At 46.2% G+C, this 15,478-nt stretch overlaps 1 protein-coding gene and 1 long non-coding RNA gene across 10 annotated transcripts in view; one reads left to right on the top strand and one right to left on the bottom strand.

The window, feature by feature from the left end:
• The window catches only part of SIPA1L2 (signal induced proliferation associated 1 like 2), a 216,649-nt gene that overhangs the window by 67,914 nt on the left and 133,257 nt on the right, over positions 1-15,478 (top strand). For all 9 annotated transcript variants that reach the window (XM_032313305.1, XM_032313306.1, XM_032313307.1 and 6 more), the window contains one exon: positions 4,442-4,515. The gene's annotated coding sequence lies outside the window, so the exon portion shown is untranslated. The remainder of the gene's footprint in view (positions 1-4,441; positions 4,516-15,478) is intronic.
• LOC116573271 lies at positions 1,873-3,100 on the bottom strand. The gene is made up of 3 exons (XR_004278684.1): positions 2,988-3,100; positions 2,578-2,645; positions 1,873-1,938 (listed from the first exon to the last, which is right to left on the bottom strand). It is a non-coding gene; the product is annotated as an uncharacterized LOC116573271 (long non-coding RNA).

Raw genomic sequence — 15,478 nt, 5'->3', positions numbered from 1 at the left:
AATAGTGATTATGTTGGAAAAATAAATACTGTCTTAGAGGTGAGATTGAAATGTTGCATTGCAATGTTGTGGGAAGGTTTGTATGTCTGTGTTGCCTCCTGGGGGAGATGAGAACCTTCCCAAAGGCAGGGCCCATGCTTTGTGTACCTTTCCTCATGCACCAGGAGCCTCGCAGAGAAGTAAATGCGTAGTGGGTACTTGAATGAAAGAATGAAAACGGTACCAGAAGGTGGATTTTGTCGATGCTTTATCTGTGGTTAATCGGAAAGTTTTGATTGATCACTCCCTGATGGCTTCAGCTCTGTACTGAGTATACACGTGGATTTATAGTCTAGGAACTAATAGTCTGACGGTGAAGACAGGAAATACAAACTCCAGAGAATGTCTGTTTTTTTTAAGATTTTTTATTTATTTATTTGACAGAGAGAGATCACAAGTAGGCAGAGAGGCAGGCAGAGAGAGAGAGGAGGAAGCAGGCTCCCTGCCGAGCAGAGAGCCCCATGCGGGACTCGATCCCATCAAAATAAATTTGATCGTAGAAGAAGGCTGAGACATATATTTTCTTTTTTTAAAATTTTTTAAAAATTTCTTTTCAGTGTTCCGGAATTCATTGTTATGCACACACCCAGTGCTCCATGAAATACGTGCCCTCCCTAATACCCACCACCAGGCTCTCCGAGGCCCTCACCACTCTCCCCTTGAAAACCCTCAGTCTGCCGCTTAGAGTCCACAGTATCTCTTGGTTCATCTCCCCCTCCAATTTCCCCCGACTCACTTCTCTCCATCTCCCAGTGTTCTCCATGTTATTCCTTATGTTCCACAATTAAGTGAAACCATAGGATAATTGACTCTCTCTGCTTGACTTATTTCACTCAGCATAATCTCCTCCAGTCCTGTCCATGTTGCTACAAAAGTTGGGTATTCATCCTTTCTGATGGAGGCATAATACTCCATTGTATATATGAACCATATCTTCTTTATCCATTTGTCAGTTGAAGGGCGTCTTGGCTCTTTCCACAGTTTGGCGACTGTGGCCATAGCTTTTGTGAATGTTAGGGTACAGATGTCCCTTCTTTTCACTACATCTGTATCTTTGGGATAAATACTCAGTAGTGCAATTTCAGGGTCATAGGGTAGCTCTATTTTTAATTTCTTAAGGAATCTCCACATCGTTTTCCAAAGTGGTGGCACCAACTTGCATTCCCACCAACAGTGTAATAGGATTCCCCTTTTTCCACATATTCTCCAACACACCTTGTTTACTATCTTGTTGATTTTGGCCATTCTGACTGGTGTAAGGTGGTATCTCAATATGGTTTTGATTTGAATCTCCCTGATGGCTAGTGATGATGAGCATTTTTTCATGTGTCTGTTAGCCATTTCTATGTCTTCTTTGGAGAATCCATTCATATCTTCTGCCCATTTTTTGACGTGATTATCTGTTTTGTATGTGTAGAGTTTGAGGAGTTCTTTATAGATGTTGGGTATCAGCCTTTTGTCTGGAGTGTCATTTGCGAATATCTTCTCCCATTCCGTGGGTTGTCTCTTTGTTTTTTTGACTGTTTCCTTTGCTGCGCAGAAGCTTTTGATCTTGATGAAGTCCCAAAAGTTCATTGTCGGTTTTATTTCCTTTGCCTTTGGAGACAGATCTTAAAAGAAGTTGGTGTGGCCGATGTCGAAGAGGTTACTGCCTATGTTCTCCTCTAGGATTCTGAGAGATTCCTGCCTCCTGTTGAGGTCTTTTATCCATTTCGAGTTTATCTTTGTGTATGGTGTACGAGAATGGTTATATTTCATTTTTCTACATATAGCTGTCCAGTGTTCCCAGCACCAATTATTGAAGAGCCTGTCTTTTTCCCACTGTATATTTTTTCCTGCTTTGTCGAAGATTATTTGAACATAGAGTTGAGGTTTGTAGATGGCTGAGACATACATTTTCTAAGGGGATGAAAATGTTCATTAGAGGCCGAGAGGGGAAGAGGAAGCAGACCCTCAAACAACGCGGGTTTGAACTGTACGTAGAATTATTTTATATGTACAGTTCTGTAAATGTATTTTCTCTTTCTTAGGATTTTCTTGATAATATTTTCTTTTGTCTAGCTTACTTCATTGTAAGATGACTTAGAGAATACATATAATGTACAAAACACGTGTTAATCAGCCGTGCGTGTTATCAGTAAGACCTCTGGTCAACAGTCGACTGTTGGCAGTTAAGTTTTGGAGGAGTCAGAGGGGACATGGAGATTTTCGACTGTGCGGGGGTCAGCCCCTGTAACCCCCAGTGTTGTTCAGGGGCTAACTGCATAAATACAGGAGGTGGCGGGGCTGCTCCTCTGTCGAAATCCCAGGGGGGCTGCTTCTCCTTGGTGTCTGGACGCCTCCCGCGAGTGGCTGGACCTGAGACGGGGTCCCGCACGGTCCTGTCCGTGTGAGTGTGTGGCGCACAGTCCTCTGCTCTCATCTCCCAGGCCCGCCCTCTTCCCTTCTCGTTCTCCTCTTTTCTTCCCTAACGCTGGGTCTGCCGTGATAATCTACTCCCTTATGCATTCTTTTATTCAGCCAATCCCCATTGCTCACCTGTTCTGAGTCAGAATCCAATTTTGTTCATTAACGAGAGCCACCATCGCCTGGCTCCAGCTCTGGTCCTAAAGAGGCCAAGAAGAACACGATGCTTTCTCAGTGCCCCATAGACACGTGTCGTCCTCAGCACTAATAAAGCTCACATTTACTCACTGCTCACCCCTTGTTGGGCAGTGGCTAAATACAGTTTTTACCCAAGTACTCTAAATTGATTTAAAAAAAAAAGATATAAATTTACTTCATCTAAATGAAGCCTCTCTCTCTGACTTCAAAACCTGTCGTTTCCCAGACAAAGTTAAAATGTCCCTGCCTGGCTTTTTAAGGCTCCACACTTAAGCTAAATAACTAGTCTTTCCGGCTTTTGCTCTCAATGTTCTCCATGAATCATTTGCTCCCACCACACCCACTTATTCATCAGCCTCCGTGGGCTCTGCACAGCCTGGAGCGTGCTGCCCTTTCTTTGAAGATGGAGCGGAACTGTCCCCTGAGGCCCTGCCCACATCTCTCCCCTCCCACTGGGACCTCTTCCCTCCTGGTGAATCCCTAAGGCTCAGGCTGTGAGTCCTCCTTGTTTGTGGGTTTCCGTTTGCAGTTACTTTCCACAGGCTCCCGGCGCATCCTCAAGTAGTTGGCTTCCTGCCCCCAGCGCAGCAGGGAGCGGTAAACCCGCTGGGGCCCACGCACACCCTGGGCTCCTTCCAGTCCTTGGCTGTGAAAGTCTTCGGGGGCCTTCAGTTATGTGGTGGTGCAGATCGAACCTTTTCATCTTTGAGATGGAGCGAGAACTGGATCTGGGTCATAGAATAAAAACAGAACTTCTCCCAGGGCAAAATGAGAAAAGGCAGTGGTTTTGTGTTTTTGCTTTTGGAATACCCAAATCCCAGACACGAGCCTCGTATTATCTCACTTAACCTTCCTGCCGATCCGACTGGTTGCTGTAGAATCCCGCTTCTTTTATCATCCCTCTGCAGATGAGGAAGCGGCCCAGGGACGCGTGCGGGTCTGTCCAGGGCCGCCAGCTGGGAAGTCCAGGGGTTCGCGGTCACGGTGGCTGCTCCCACTCATCTCTGCCTGTCTCCCAGTGTACGAGTTTGTTTCGTTCCACTACTGCACTCAGCACTTTATTTCACTCAGTACTTTATTTTTTAAAAGATTTTATTCATTTGAGGAAGAGCGAGAGCGAGAGCACAAGCCCGGGGAGCAGTAGAGGGAGAGGAGAAGCAGGCTCTCCACCAAGCAGGGAGCCCGATGTGGGGCTCGATCCCGGGACCCTGGGATCATGACCTGAACTGCTTAATGGACTGAGCCACCCAGGCACCCCTGCACTTAGTACTTGAAACTGGTACCTAGTAAACAGATTTGGCAGTACCTCTCTCCCATCTCGCCTTTTTTTATCCCCCTATTTAAACTAGAATCAGTGTATTTGTATTTGTGTTTAATTTGCAACCCTTTGAAAGCAGTTTTTTCTTTAGTGTTTGTCTGCATCAACCCATGCACTAGTCCCGATTGCCGCAGGTGTCTCCTTCCCTGGAGTTCGCCCGCCCGGGGCTTGGCCCTCAGCATAGTGAAGCCGGTCGAGGGGTTTTCTGCCCCGACGCGGGGTCGGGGGAGCCGCTGCTGCTCTGATCGGATTGTTGTAACAGCAGCCACATCAGCCGCAATTATTAATGCTCAGAAAGGCAGAATCAGCTGTTTTCCCCCAAATGTCTTTCTGATTCGTGTTTAACTGCTTTTCTGCTTGAAAATGCTGCTGCCGTCAGGACTTTTTCCTCGCCTAAATGAAGGTGCTGCACAGACGGTTGTGATCGGCAGTGCTGTCTGCATAAGTTAAACCCCTCCTCATGTTGTCTTTTCTGTGCAGGTTTGGAAATTGAGAAGGTACAGATACCGAAAGCACGGCGTCATGATGAAGCCCGACTTGTGGCGGATGGCTGGGTAAGAACGTTCCTATTTCAAATCTGAGAGATGTAAATATTTGACTTGCTATAATGTGACCATACATTCTTTACTACTGATTATTTAAACCTTCTGTTGAGCTCTTAGACAGATGGTCTTTTGAGTAATGAACTCCTTTGAATACAGCAAGATGCCATGTGGTAAACTGATGAAGTCGCATTATTAATAAATATTTTAAGCAACAACAAAATCCAAAGTGACAGTGGGTAGCTGCAGATTAGAAAAATCTAAACTCCATCTTCTAGAAGGCTAGGGGCATAATGCCTTTCCGGGCATTTTCAGAGGCTCTTCTCCAGTGCTCCAGAGCAATGAGAAAAAAAGGGGATCCCTGTCCTGGTTTCCATCCTCAAACTGAATTTACTAAGACTCTCTCTGCCTGTGTATGTGGCCGGCCTTCAGGATGTCTGAGAGCGCTCCTACCTCCTTGCCTGGTCACTGTCATGTGAGGCAGCACTGCTGCAGGGAGTTAGCAGGATGCAGAGGAACAAGATAAAAGTGGTCAGAAATGACCTGGGTGGCTCAGTCGGTTAAGCGTCCAACACTTTTTTTTTTTTTTAAGATTTTATTTATTTATTTGACAGACAGAGATCACAAGCAGGCAGAGAGGCAGGCTGAGAGAGAGAGGAAGCAGGCTCCCCACTGAGCAGAGAACCCGACGTGGGGCTGGATCCCAGGACCCTGAGATCATGACCCGAGCCGAAGGCAGAGGCTTAACCCACTGAGCCAGCCAGGCGCCCCAAGCGTCCAACTCTTGACTCTGGCTCAGATCATGATCTTGGAGTCATGAGATCGAGCCCCGTGTAGGCTCTATGCTAGATGGGAAGTCTGCTTGGGATTCCCTCCACCACCTCCCCTCTTGCTCTCCTGTCCTCTCTCTCCAAAATAAATAAGTAAAATGTTAAAAAAAAAAAAAAAGAGAGAAATAATATTAACCATTATTTTTGTGTGTTTCACCTTGAAATGTAAATTGGATATGATTTTCAGTTTAAAAAAAAAAAAGGCTGAGTTTTTCCTGCTGTATTTTTGCCTCAAGCCCCCCGGAATTCTAGGCCCATTGACAGTACTGCGCTGACTTGTAATCAGGAGGAAAAAAGTGGTCCCACTTAAATGAACTTTCCCGATCATGGACGTTCTTGTCAAAGACTCTGCCCACCTGATCACCTAGCGTAGATGTTTGGCGACGTCTGAGGCCTCTCACATCCCCCCTGGCTTCCTTGGTCGTTCTCAGTAACCCTCCCCGTGAACCACTTACACTCGAACGTAGTCCGCTTTAATTCTGGATACTTTTCCAGAGACGTGAGGAGTTTGCTTTCAAATCTCTCCGTTCGGGAAGAATTAGAAAAAGGCCCTGGCAAGAGTGGAACAGCGGTTATAGAGGATGGGGCTGTGAGACTGGAAGTCTTTACAGTGGAGCCTTCAGAGAAAGAGGGGGCGTCAGGGCGGTGCCCCGGGTCAGGTGGGAGCGAGCGAGACGTGAGACGTGCGAGGCAGGCTGGACGTGGGGGGACAGCAGGGAGGGGATTTTACTGGCTGCTGCTCTTGACATGTGTGCCTGCGTGACCGGGGGTATCATCACAGCCGTGTCTCGGGGAACGATCACGTGCCGTGGGGAAGGAAGGGTGCTGGTCACACAGGCCCAGCGCCATCCACCTCAGAAGAACCAACCCATTTCCGTTTGGCCCACAAATCCTGGCCCGTGTTCAAAAATGTCTTCTGTGTCCCATACTCTTTCTTGAAACCCTTTGGTTTTTTTCAAGCATCTTCTAATTCTACTCTTTGTTGCTCTGGCCATATATAGGCCACTTGGTGTCTGCAGACTATCGTGCTCCGTGATAAGGCAGACGTGTCTTTGCATTCCACACGTGTTCTTCCCAGCTCCTTTGCAGACCTAGACCTTCCTGCTTTTGTGCCTTTGCACACACTGCTTACAGTCATGCCCTTCTCATCAGCCTGGGGGTCGTGGCTCGCCTGCCAGGAGTTGGCTGGAATTCCATCCCATTGTGATGGGTTCTGTCCAAACACTGAGCCTTTGAGGTCCCTGTTTGGGGGAGCTGGAGTCCTGTGGGATTTTGTGTTACATTATGACCACACTGTCGGGAGGCCTGGGTCCCTCTCCTTGGGGTTCTCCTGAGGCTACGTACCTGTTACCTGCCTTTCAGTAGGTTCGTGGTCAATGTTTGTTGAAATAATAAATGAATGAAGTATATTTATGGAGCTCGTCATTGTTTGGGGTTAGAAAACCAATGCTTTGTCTGTCAGTCTTAATGATGTGGGAAGGTAAACGGCAAACAATATGGATATTCTGCATTTCACGCTAATTATGGGCTGAAGAAAGGGTATGCAGGGGTAGGAAGCAGATTGAGGTGATGAATGAATGAGCTGCGTTGTGGTCTCTGAGACGTTTCCCTTGGGAGGAGGATGGCTGAAGAGATATTTGCTTATCATCCCGGACCTTAATCTTGTGAGCCTGCTAATAAGGCAATCACCAAGCTGTGGAAGGAATCCGTCCAATTCTCAACTCTGTGGTTTGAAGAATTCATGAGACCCCTTGTGATTTGGGCTCTGCCTTCCGCACTTGTCCGATTACTATAGTCACATTCATACTAATATTTATTTTCCTTTTGCTTGAGCGATTACTCTGTTGAAAAGCTTGTCTGTAAAAAGTGGATTATGTAATTACTTCTCTAGAAAATTGGCTTTCAGCTTACTCTTAGGATTAGCATTTGGGCAGAATGGGAATCGCGTTTTGGGACCACCAGGAGCGCGTCAGGCCCTGCGGGGCCGTTCTGTATGGCCTTAGCCCGGCTCAGGTGGTCAGACAGTTGCCAGGAGCAGAGTTGCTTGTGACCCTGCCACGGGATCCACGGTCGGCCGTGGCTCTGCAGGGGAGGGTGTCTCTTCCAGATCTTTGTATTTCAGGGAAAACTGCGTGAAGACTGAAGAATTTGGAAACAAAATATGTATCTGGGTCAGATAACTTTGGCTCATCACTGATGCACAAGAATTGCTTCAGTGAACACTGGAGAGGGCCTCGAAGAAGCTCTGTGAGTGGCGTGGGTTCTGGAGGACGGTGACGCTGGTGCTCCTTTCCCAGAGCGGCTGTCTTCCCAGTTTGCATTTCTGATCGCCTGGGCTCTGCCCGCTCCCTGCCAAAGTGATCCTCAGGACACGTTTTGAACACCAGCAAAATGATGGTTCCAGAAACACGCGTGACTACAGTGAGACCCGTGGTTCTGCCCCGAGGGACTGCCTGGTTGTCTCATAGTGACCGCCTCGCATCACGCATCCCGCAATCACCTACACATGAATTGCTTGCTCTGGCTGTGATCCCCTGTCTGCTGTTTATTCTAGCTGTGTGTCCTCTTAGAAAAATCTGCTTTTCCGGTGTGTGTGTGTTGGGGGGGGAGGTGGGGCAAAAGTTTGCTTTATTTATTATTTATTTATAATTTTATTTATTTGGAGGAATGTATTCATGTGGCCCAGCAGTGTATTTGGTGGAATGTTTACCCCCGCCCCTCTGCCTGCTGGCCACGTCCCCTCCTCACAGCCTCTTGTGCTGTGGACGCCTTGGGAATCATGCCAGAGACGTGTTCCTCATTTTCAAGCAGATACTGATCGTCTCCGCTTCTGGTCCTAAACAAGTAGCATACGTAGGATACTTTGCATCTCTAAGTATACCGTGAATGTTTCTTAACTTCTTGAGCTTTCCATGAAAAAGAAGCTGATTTGGAAAAAGGTATTTGTGACCTTCTACTTACAGAATTGACTAGACCAGGACGGATTTTTTGTTAGGCAGGACACCCCGCTCTCCTCAGAAGGGTAAGCTGGTCTTGATGTCTGGACCCTCCATCTGTGGCTCCTTCCGTGAGCAAACTGATGGCCTGTGGCTCCCGGTCACCACCCCACCCCCACCAAAACCAACCATCCAAATGATAACAAAAAATAAGCAAAAGAACAAAACCCCCTCAAGTCCAGAAAACCTTTCTTGACTAACCAGAATTCTAACTCTCTTTTTCTCCATTTCCTCAGAAAGTATATGATTCTCTGACAAACTTCCAGAAAGTTTTTTTTTTTTTTTTTTCCCCCTCATTGCCCCTGATTCCAGGGGCATTGGAGAATGGCTCCTACTTTGCAGGTGCTTATCTCTGTGCTGGCTGCTCTCTTCCCCAACTATGCCAGTCTGTTGGCTAAAACATAACCGTTTAATTTTGTATGGTCTTGTATTGTTCTATAACTCGCTGCAACCAGATGGTGAGCTTGAGGACAGGGACCTCCTTTTATACACTTGTACACCCCATATTTTAAGGTAGGGTGATTTTAGTGAGAGGTAGTTCTCACTAAGCTTTGCTGAATGAGAGTTATGCAAATCTAGTCTCCCATCTATAACTTCCTAGACATGACTCTTCCTCGGGTTCCTTGTTTACTATCTCCAGACCCCACTTCATAATCCCTTCTAGGCACGGCTCTCATTCCTTCTGCTGAGGGGCTCGGGTTGCTTGCTCTTCCTGTTTCCTCATGTCGGGCATCACATTTGCTTACTTTTCAGCGAACAGTACAGAAACCTGTGATGGTTAGTAACAACTCAGCTGGGCTGTAAGCACTCAATTACCTAGTCAAACATACTGATCTAAGTGGGAAAGTATTTTGCAGCTATGATCTCCACAATCAGTTGATTTTAAAAAAAGGAGACACCTGAGTGGGCCTCATCTAATCAGTTGACTCAAAGGAGACTGTCTGGGTGGGCCTCATCCAATCAGTTGAAAGGCTTTAAGAGCGAACCTGAGGTTTCCCTGAGGAAAAAAATGTGTGGACTGCAGCCTCAGCTCTTGTCTGAGAGTTTCTAGGCTATTCTAGGCCTCACAGTTGAGTAAACCAGTTCCTTACCTCTCTCCCTCCTCCTCTTCCCCACTGCTCCCCACTACTCCCTGTACACATGTATATAAACACACACAACTGGATCTGTTTCTTTGGTAGAATCCTGACTTATCTGATGACACCACTAGTGACAATATTTTAGGAAATAGCCACTCTCGGTATTTTTGTGACTGGCAGTCGACATTGACTCCCCATTGCCTGCAAAAGCTCACAGCATGAAGACGAAACACAGAGTCCTACACCTCTGGCTTGAAGCTCCCTTTCCATCCTCAATCACGTCTGTCTCTTGAGAACCCTGGTCCTCTATGTTACAGCAGTCCTAAACCCTGCCACTTCCTGTGCTCTCTCGTGCCTTCATTTGACCACTGCTTCTTCTACCTGGGGTCTCCTTCCCTTTCCCCTCTGCCTGGCAAGCCTCCTGCTCCTTCTTCAGGGTCTGACTTAGGTACCATTCCTTTTGAGAAGCACACCCACCAGCCACACCTCAGACAGTGAGCTGTTTTCTCGGCGATTCCATAGCATTATGCAGTTCTGTCTTTCATCCTGTCAGCATCAACGTATTTTAATTATTTGCACGTCTCCTTCCCCCAGGGCTGAGTTTTTGTCCTCCACAATGCCCAGTGCCTCACACAATGTGAGTGCCTCAGTGGGTGAGTGGAATGAACTGTGCTGGTTGGTGCACTAGTTGGTGTAGTTTGGGCGGGCTGCATTCGTTTTCCCACACCAAGTGGGTTAAAAGCATGTCTGTGATCACACCGACACCTCCTCGGGTAGTCAGGTGCTATGTGGTCTGGTATCTGGTGGCTCCACTTGGTGTCCTTGGTGGCCGGCCTCGCCTGTTAAATCTCATACCAGGAGTGGGAAGTTTGTCCGGTGTATTGACTCTTACGAAGGAGGTGTGGGCCATAAAAGGCCTTCCTGAAATGTAGACGAAAAATGGTAAGTCCACAAAAGTGGGCATTTCTCAATTTACGGTGGCCTTTCCGTGTTTTCCTTCCCCTCTCCGGGTCGTAGAGAAGTCTTCTACGAAGAGCATAGGTATTTTTTCAGGTGAGAGGGACATCCTTATTTGCAAAAGTAAGGTTATCCAGGCACCGGCTGGCTGCCAATACCCCGGGGGGTACAGAATGCATGTTTTCTATATAGCCTTCCCATCAGTCCACTGCGTCATTTTGTATCTAAGTCTCTCCAGCTTCTTTTAGCCTCGAGATGGAGGCAGGGCTCTGGGTCGGCTGGGAGATAAAAATGGCATTTTGATTTTTGTGATCTAAGTATTCCTTCCAGAGTTTGAGGTATAATGGCAACATGGTTGCTGATGGTGCTCTTATCAGTACCGCCAGAAGGAGGAGGAGAAGCAGAACTTCTGCTCGGTTTGTAAACAGTTTACAGGACTGAAATGTTGCCTGGTGATTTTGTGTTGTAACTCTGGCTCTTAAAGGAAGCCAGCAATGACTTACTAAAGCAGCAATATAGATCTGTCCTGACACAGAAAGAAGTAATTGATATTGTAATTGGAAAAAAGAAAAAAAAAAGAAGCTATAGAATAATACTATAGCTAGAATATGGTGTAAATTCCACTGTAAATGCTCAGATAATCATACGAGGATTGGAAAACTGGAAGGCACCTGCAGCTCTCTCTTTATATGTATATATAAGTGTGGTAAATATAGCTAATTATTAAGTTGTTATTATTAAACTCTTAATACTAAGAAAGGTTTTTTTTTCCTTGACAGTTCAAATTTTTTAAAAACAATTATCCTGCTTTCTCAGAATAAAAAGCCATTAGAGACTTTTCAGTTTTTTGGCAAAACAAACAAACAAACAAACAAAACAAAAAAACAAACTATCCAAGGACAAGTTCAGAACAAGTAGGTGTAAATCACAGCTTCCATTAAGGGTGGTGATATTATGTACGAATGACTTATTTTTCTGCCTTTCCCCATCTTTGTGCAGGTAAGTAGATTGCTTTTCTAGGTAAATACAGACGAAGCCAGCTATGGTTCTCCCAGGGCCCTGGGATTCCCACACAGAGCCATTTAGATATGTGAGTCAGGGGCTTTGACGTTTCTAAATCACATACGAAAATAAAAAATGTAGAAAAAAATAAGAAATGTGTACGATAAGAAGTTAGAAATCCCTCACCACATGTATGCTGTTTGTGGAACAAATTTATGTTCCTGGGCAAGTTGCCTTTCAGCGTTCAGTGTTACAGGGCAAGGAGCGTTGTCATGATTTATGCCTGACGAAATGCCTGCCTGGTAGGCGGGTCCAAATCATTAGGTTTCAAAGTGTCTTGTCAGGTCCCTTGTAATTTTCAGGCATTCTTGAAAATGGAAATACCTCATTTTAACCTGGGCTTGGCTGCTCTGGTGGCTTCTGCAGCCCTCCGCTGGGCTGATTTTTTATTTTTTTCTTGGGAAGCAAAGGTATGAAAAGGAGCAGACAGCCTTGGTTCTGTCCTGTTCACAGAAGGGGAAACCCTGAGAACACCTTTCAGAAGAATTCACGTGTTAACGTCACAGTGTAGGGGGCTTTACCCCAGAATGCAGGGAGTTCCTGCCTCAGCAGAAATGGGGCAGGGAGGAAGAGGGGTAGATGGTCTGTGTTGGGAGCTGTTCTGCTTGAGAGAGAAACATAAGGGAAACACTTAGACACTTGGGAGCTCAATTTTTTCTTTTTCCTGTGAGAAGACTTGGTCCTGTCACTCAGGCGTGTTAGGTGCCTTTTATTTGATAGTGAAATAGGGGACCCAGGGACCGAGAGTGCAGACTGACTTACTGTTTTCTTTCTTTCTACCATTACATTCCTACACTACTTTGACCAAACTTGTCTTGATTACAGCAGATACTCTTTCTGAGAGATAAGGATTGTTACTGTCATTTAAGCACGTTTATATTTGAAAGTCTTTATAACCATTCGGCCATGTCACACATTCCCTATGCCCCAGGGTGTCCCAGAGCATGGAAATATTTCAGTGCCTAGTCCCTGTATAGGAGCATAAAACCTTCATTTTTGTATCAGGGGAAAAAAAAAAAAATTTGTGTTGGGAGGGAGAGGTTTACCTAAGTACATGCATACGCTTTTCTGTATACTTACATGCATAAGCCCGTATCTAAAGCATTTGTTCTGATAATATTAATGGTGACGCCATAAACTCCAGTCTTAGTTCTTTTAGATCACGACCAGAAAAATCTTTCAATAAATCACTCAGTTTATGTTTGTGTGCAGTACACTCTTCTACCACTAATTAGACCATGGGTAAAAATACAGGTGATTATGGCTTTGCTCTGTGTCACTCTGCCCCACAGCCTCTAGACCACAGGCTTCCCTTTGGTTGGCTGGTGCTGGACAGATCCCATGCAGGGACAGACACAGTGCAGAGTAGGCCTTCTGGAGGAGCACAAATTTACAAAATTCGCTTAAAATAACATCTTGAAGATTCTTAGACAGCTTAGCTGTTTCGCTGTGGCTGAAGGAATTAGTAGGTGGCAGTGCCTGATTTTTGTCATGTGCAAATACCAGTGTACAAACAAGGCCTGCTCCAAACAAGGCAGCCCCAGGCTATTTGCATACACGAGGGTGGCAGATCCATGCACACAAGCAATGGACAGTTCCTCTTGGGGCTCTGAGGGCTTCCTGGCTTCCCAGAGGTGGGCAGACCCAGCCTGCCCAGCGCTTGCATGGTCATTCACTAGTTATGCGATCTTGGCTACTTGGTATTGACTCTGAGCACAGTGAACTGTTGTAAGAATTAAATGAGATAATGTAAATGCAAACACCTAGCCGGTGCCTAGTCCACAAATGACCTGAGGTCATTGTATTTTCCTTTTTCTGTCCCTCTGTGGGGTTTAGCCCAAGCTCTTTGAGTTTCGTCTCTGGCTTCCTGGACGGTGAGAAATGAGGTGGGTTGGGGTCATGTTGTGAAGGGGTCCTAAGGAGAAATCTGCGTCTTATTCTGCGTCTGAGGGAAATGGCTCAGGGTTTTTGAAGGTCCCGACCAGATATGCTTTAGGAAGGTCATTGCAGTAGCGTGTTTGAGGTTCGAGTCGGATGCATATTAGAAACTTTGTGACAAAATAACTTCACGCTCTGTGTAAGGGAGCACTTGGCATACATTGAATCATCATATGATCGGCCCAGAGGGAAACAAATAATCCCTTATAGATGAAATGCCCGCATTTCCACATATGCCATAGATGCACCTCGGCCTGTAGGCAGGAGACTGAATTACATTACTGCAGTATCTCTGTTTATGTTGGGTGTCTCTGAAATGATTTTATTGCAGATTAACTATGAAATGAAATTTGCCTTTTTCAGGCAGCAGAGAAATTACTCAAGAGCCCAGAGAGACTTTTCCTAAGGTTACGCAAGTAGGTGGGAGCAGGCCGGTGCTATTTATACCGCTCATGATAAGTTTAGATTATTACATCCTTAACTACAAATGCCAACTATGCCGAGGACATTTTTGTCTATCAGATGCGTTGTAATAAGAAAGGAATGAAACTGTTTTGTCTCTTCCTGTCGGGGTCTGGGTAGGTATTTTTATTTTTATATATTTATTTATTTTAAAGATTTTATTTCTTTATTTGACAGACAGAGATCACAAGTAGGCAGAGAGGCAGGCAGAGAGAGAGAGAGAGAGAGAGAGAGGAGGACGCAGCCTCCCAAATAAGCAGAGAGCCTGATGCGGGGCTCGATCCCAGGACTCTGGGATCACGACCTGAGCTGAGGGCAGAGGCTTAACCCACTGAGCCACCCAGGCGCCCCCTGGGTAGGTATTTTTAAATAAAGGACAGAGAAAGGAATTGGAGACTCAGCTGAAGGCACCACATTCCTTCCTGCCTCGTTCGTTTTCTGTGTATCTGTAGGATCAAGGCTACCCCTGCCTCTGGGTCACGCACCAGGGCTCTGCTTTCAAAGAGAACCTTGTTCCTTGGGAAAGCCTGTTTGTGCAACTATGCCAAAAACTACCATCTGGTTAGTGCTGGTGTGATTTTCTTTCACAGGTTCTTTCTTTTTATTAAAATAAGTCAGTAACAAGCATCAGACCAGCAGATGAAGTCGATGGGAGCTCAGGTCCAAGTTTAACTGAACACTTTAATTATGTAAGCATCATTACATTGTGTTGACTTACTGTCTTAACTCACAGGTGCAAATATGGCAAGAAAGTAATTTAGGATTTGTTCAGTGTCGATAAACCTGAGGTTTTAGGAGAAAAAAAAAAAATCACTGTTCAGTCTCATTTGTTAAAGACAACCTGGGTGGCACGTGGACCTTGGAATGCAGGACGCACATAGATCACAGGGTTACAGGTTTTGTGTTTTCTTCCTCCATCCCTCTCTCCCTTCCTTCCTTTTTGAAGATTTATTTATTTGAGAGAAGGAGAGCACGCGTGCATGTATGCAACCGTGAGCAAGGGCAGGGGACAGAGGGAGCGCGAGTCTTAAGCAGACTCCATGCTGAGCATGGGGCCTGACTCGGGGCATGATGCCACGACCCTGAGATCATGACCTGAGCCTAAACCAGGAGTCAGACATTCAACCAACAGAGCCATCCAGGAGTCCTCGGGTTTTGTGTCTTCATATCATCAAAGGTATTTCTGTTCAGTATGTCCCTGGGGCTCTGGAGATGTTTTCTTGTGGAAATTAATAAACTTAGCAAGTGGCAAGCCTGGAGATGAACTTTCAAGAACTCGGTGTCATGTCGAGCGCACCGTGGGTGCTTGGGGGCGTGAAGGCGCCCTAGGAAAGCAACAGATGTTGCTGATAATATTTAGGTCAGGTTTTAAATTTTATCGGCCTGCTACACCAAATACACCCCATCCCTCTTCCCCTGCCCTCCACACCGCCCCGCCTTTGTAATACCTTCCCCTGTTTCTCTGCACAGTTTCCCTCCTGCGTTTCCCCCCAGTTGCTCGTTTGCTTCCTTTCCTTCGTTCCTTCCTCCCCTTTCTCTGCCCTCTCCACTCTGAAGTGTCTGTAGACTGCCAGAGACCCCTGCCGGCCTTCACCCTCCTCCTCCTCTCCTGCCTGACCTTTCCTTCCTGAAAGATGCAGGAGTGGGCATC

This window comes from Mustela erminea, chromosome 14 (genome assembly GCF_009829155.1).
Source record: "Mustela erminea isolate mMusErm1 chromosome 14, mMusErm1.Pri, whole genome shotgun sequence".
Taxonomy (NCBI): Eukaryota; Metazoa; Chordata; class Mammalia; order Carnivora; family Mustelidae; genus Mustela; species Mustela erminea.
This window is presented reverse-complemented; position numbering and strand designations above follow the sequence as displayed.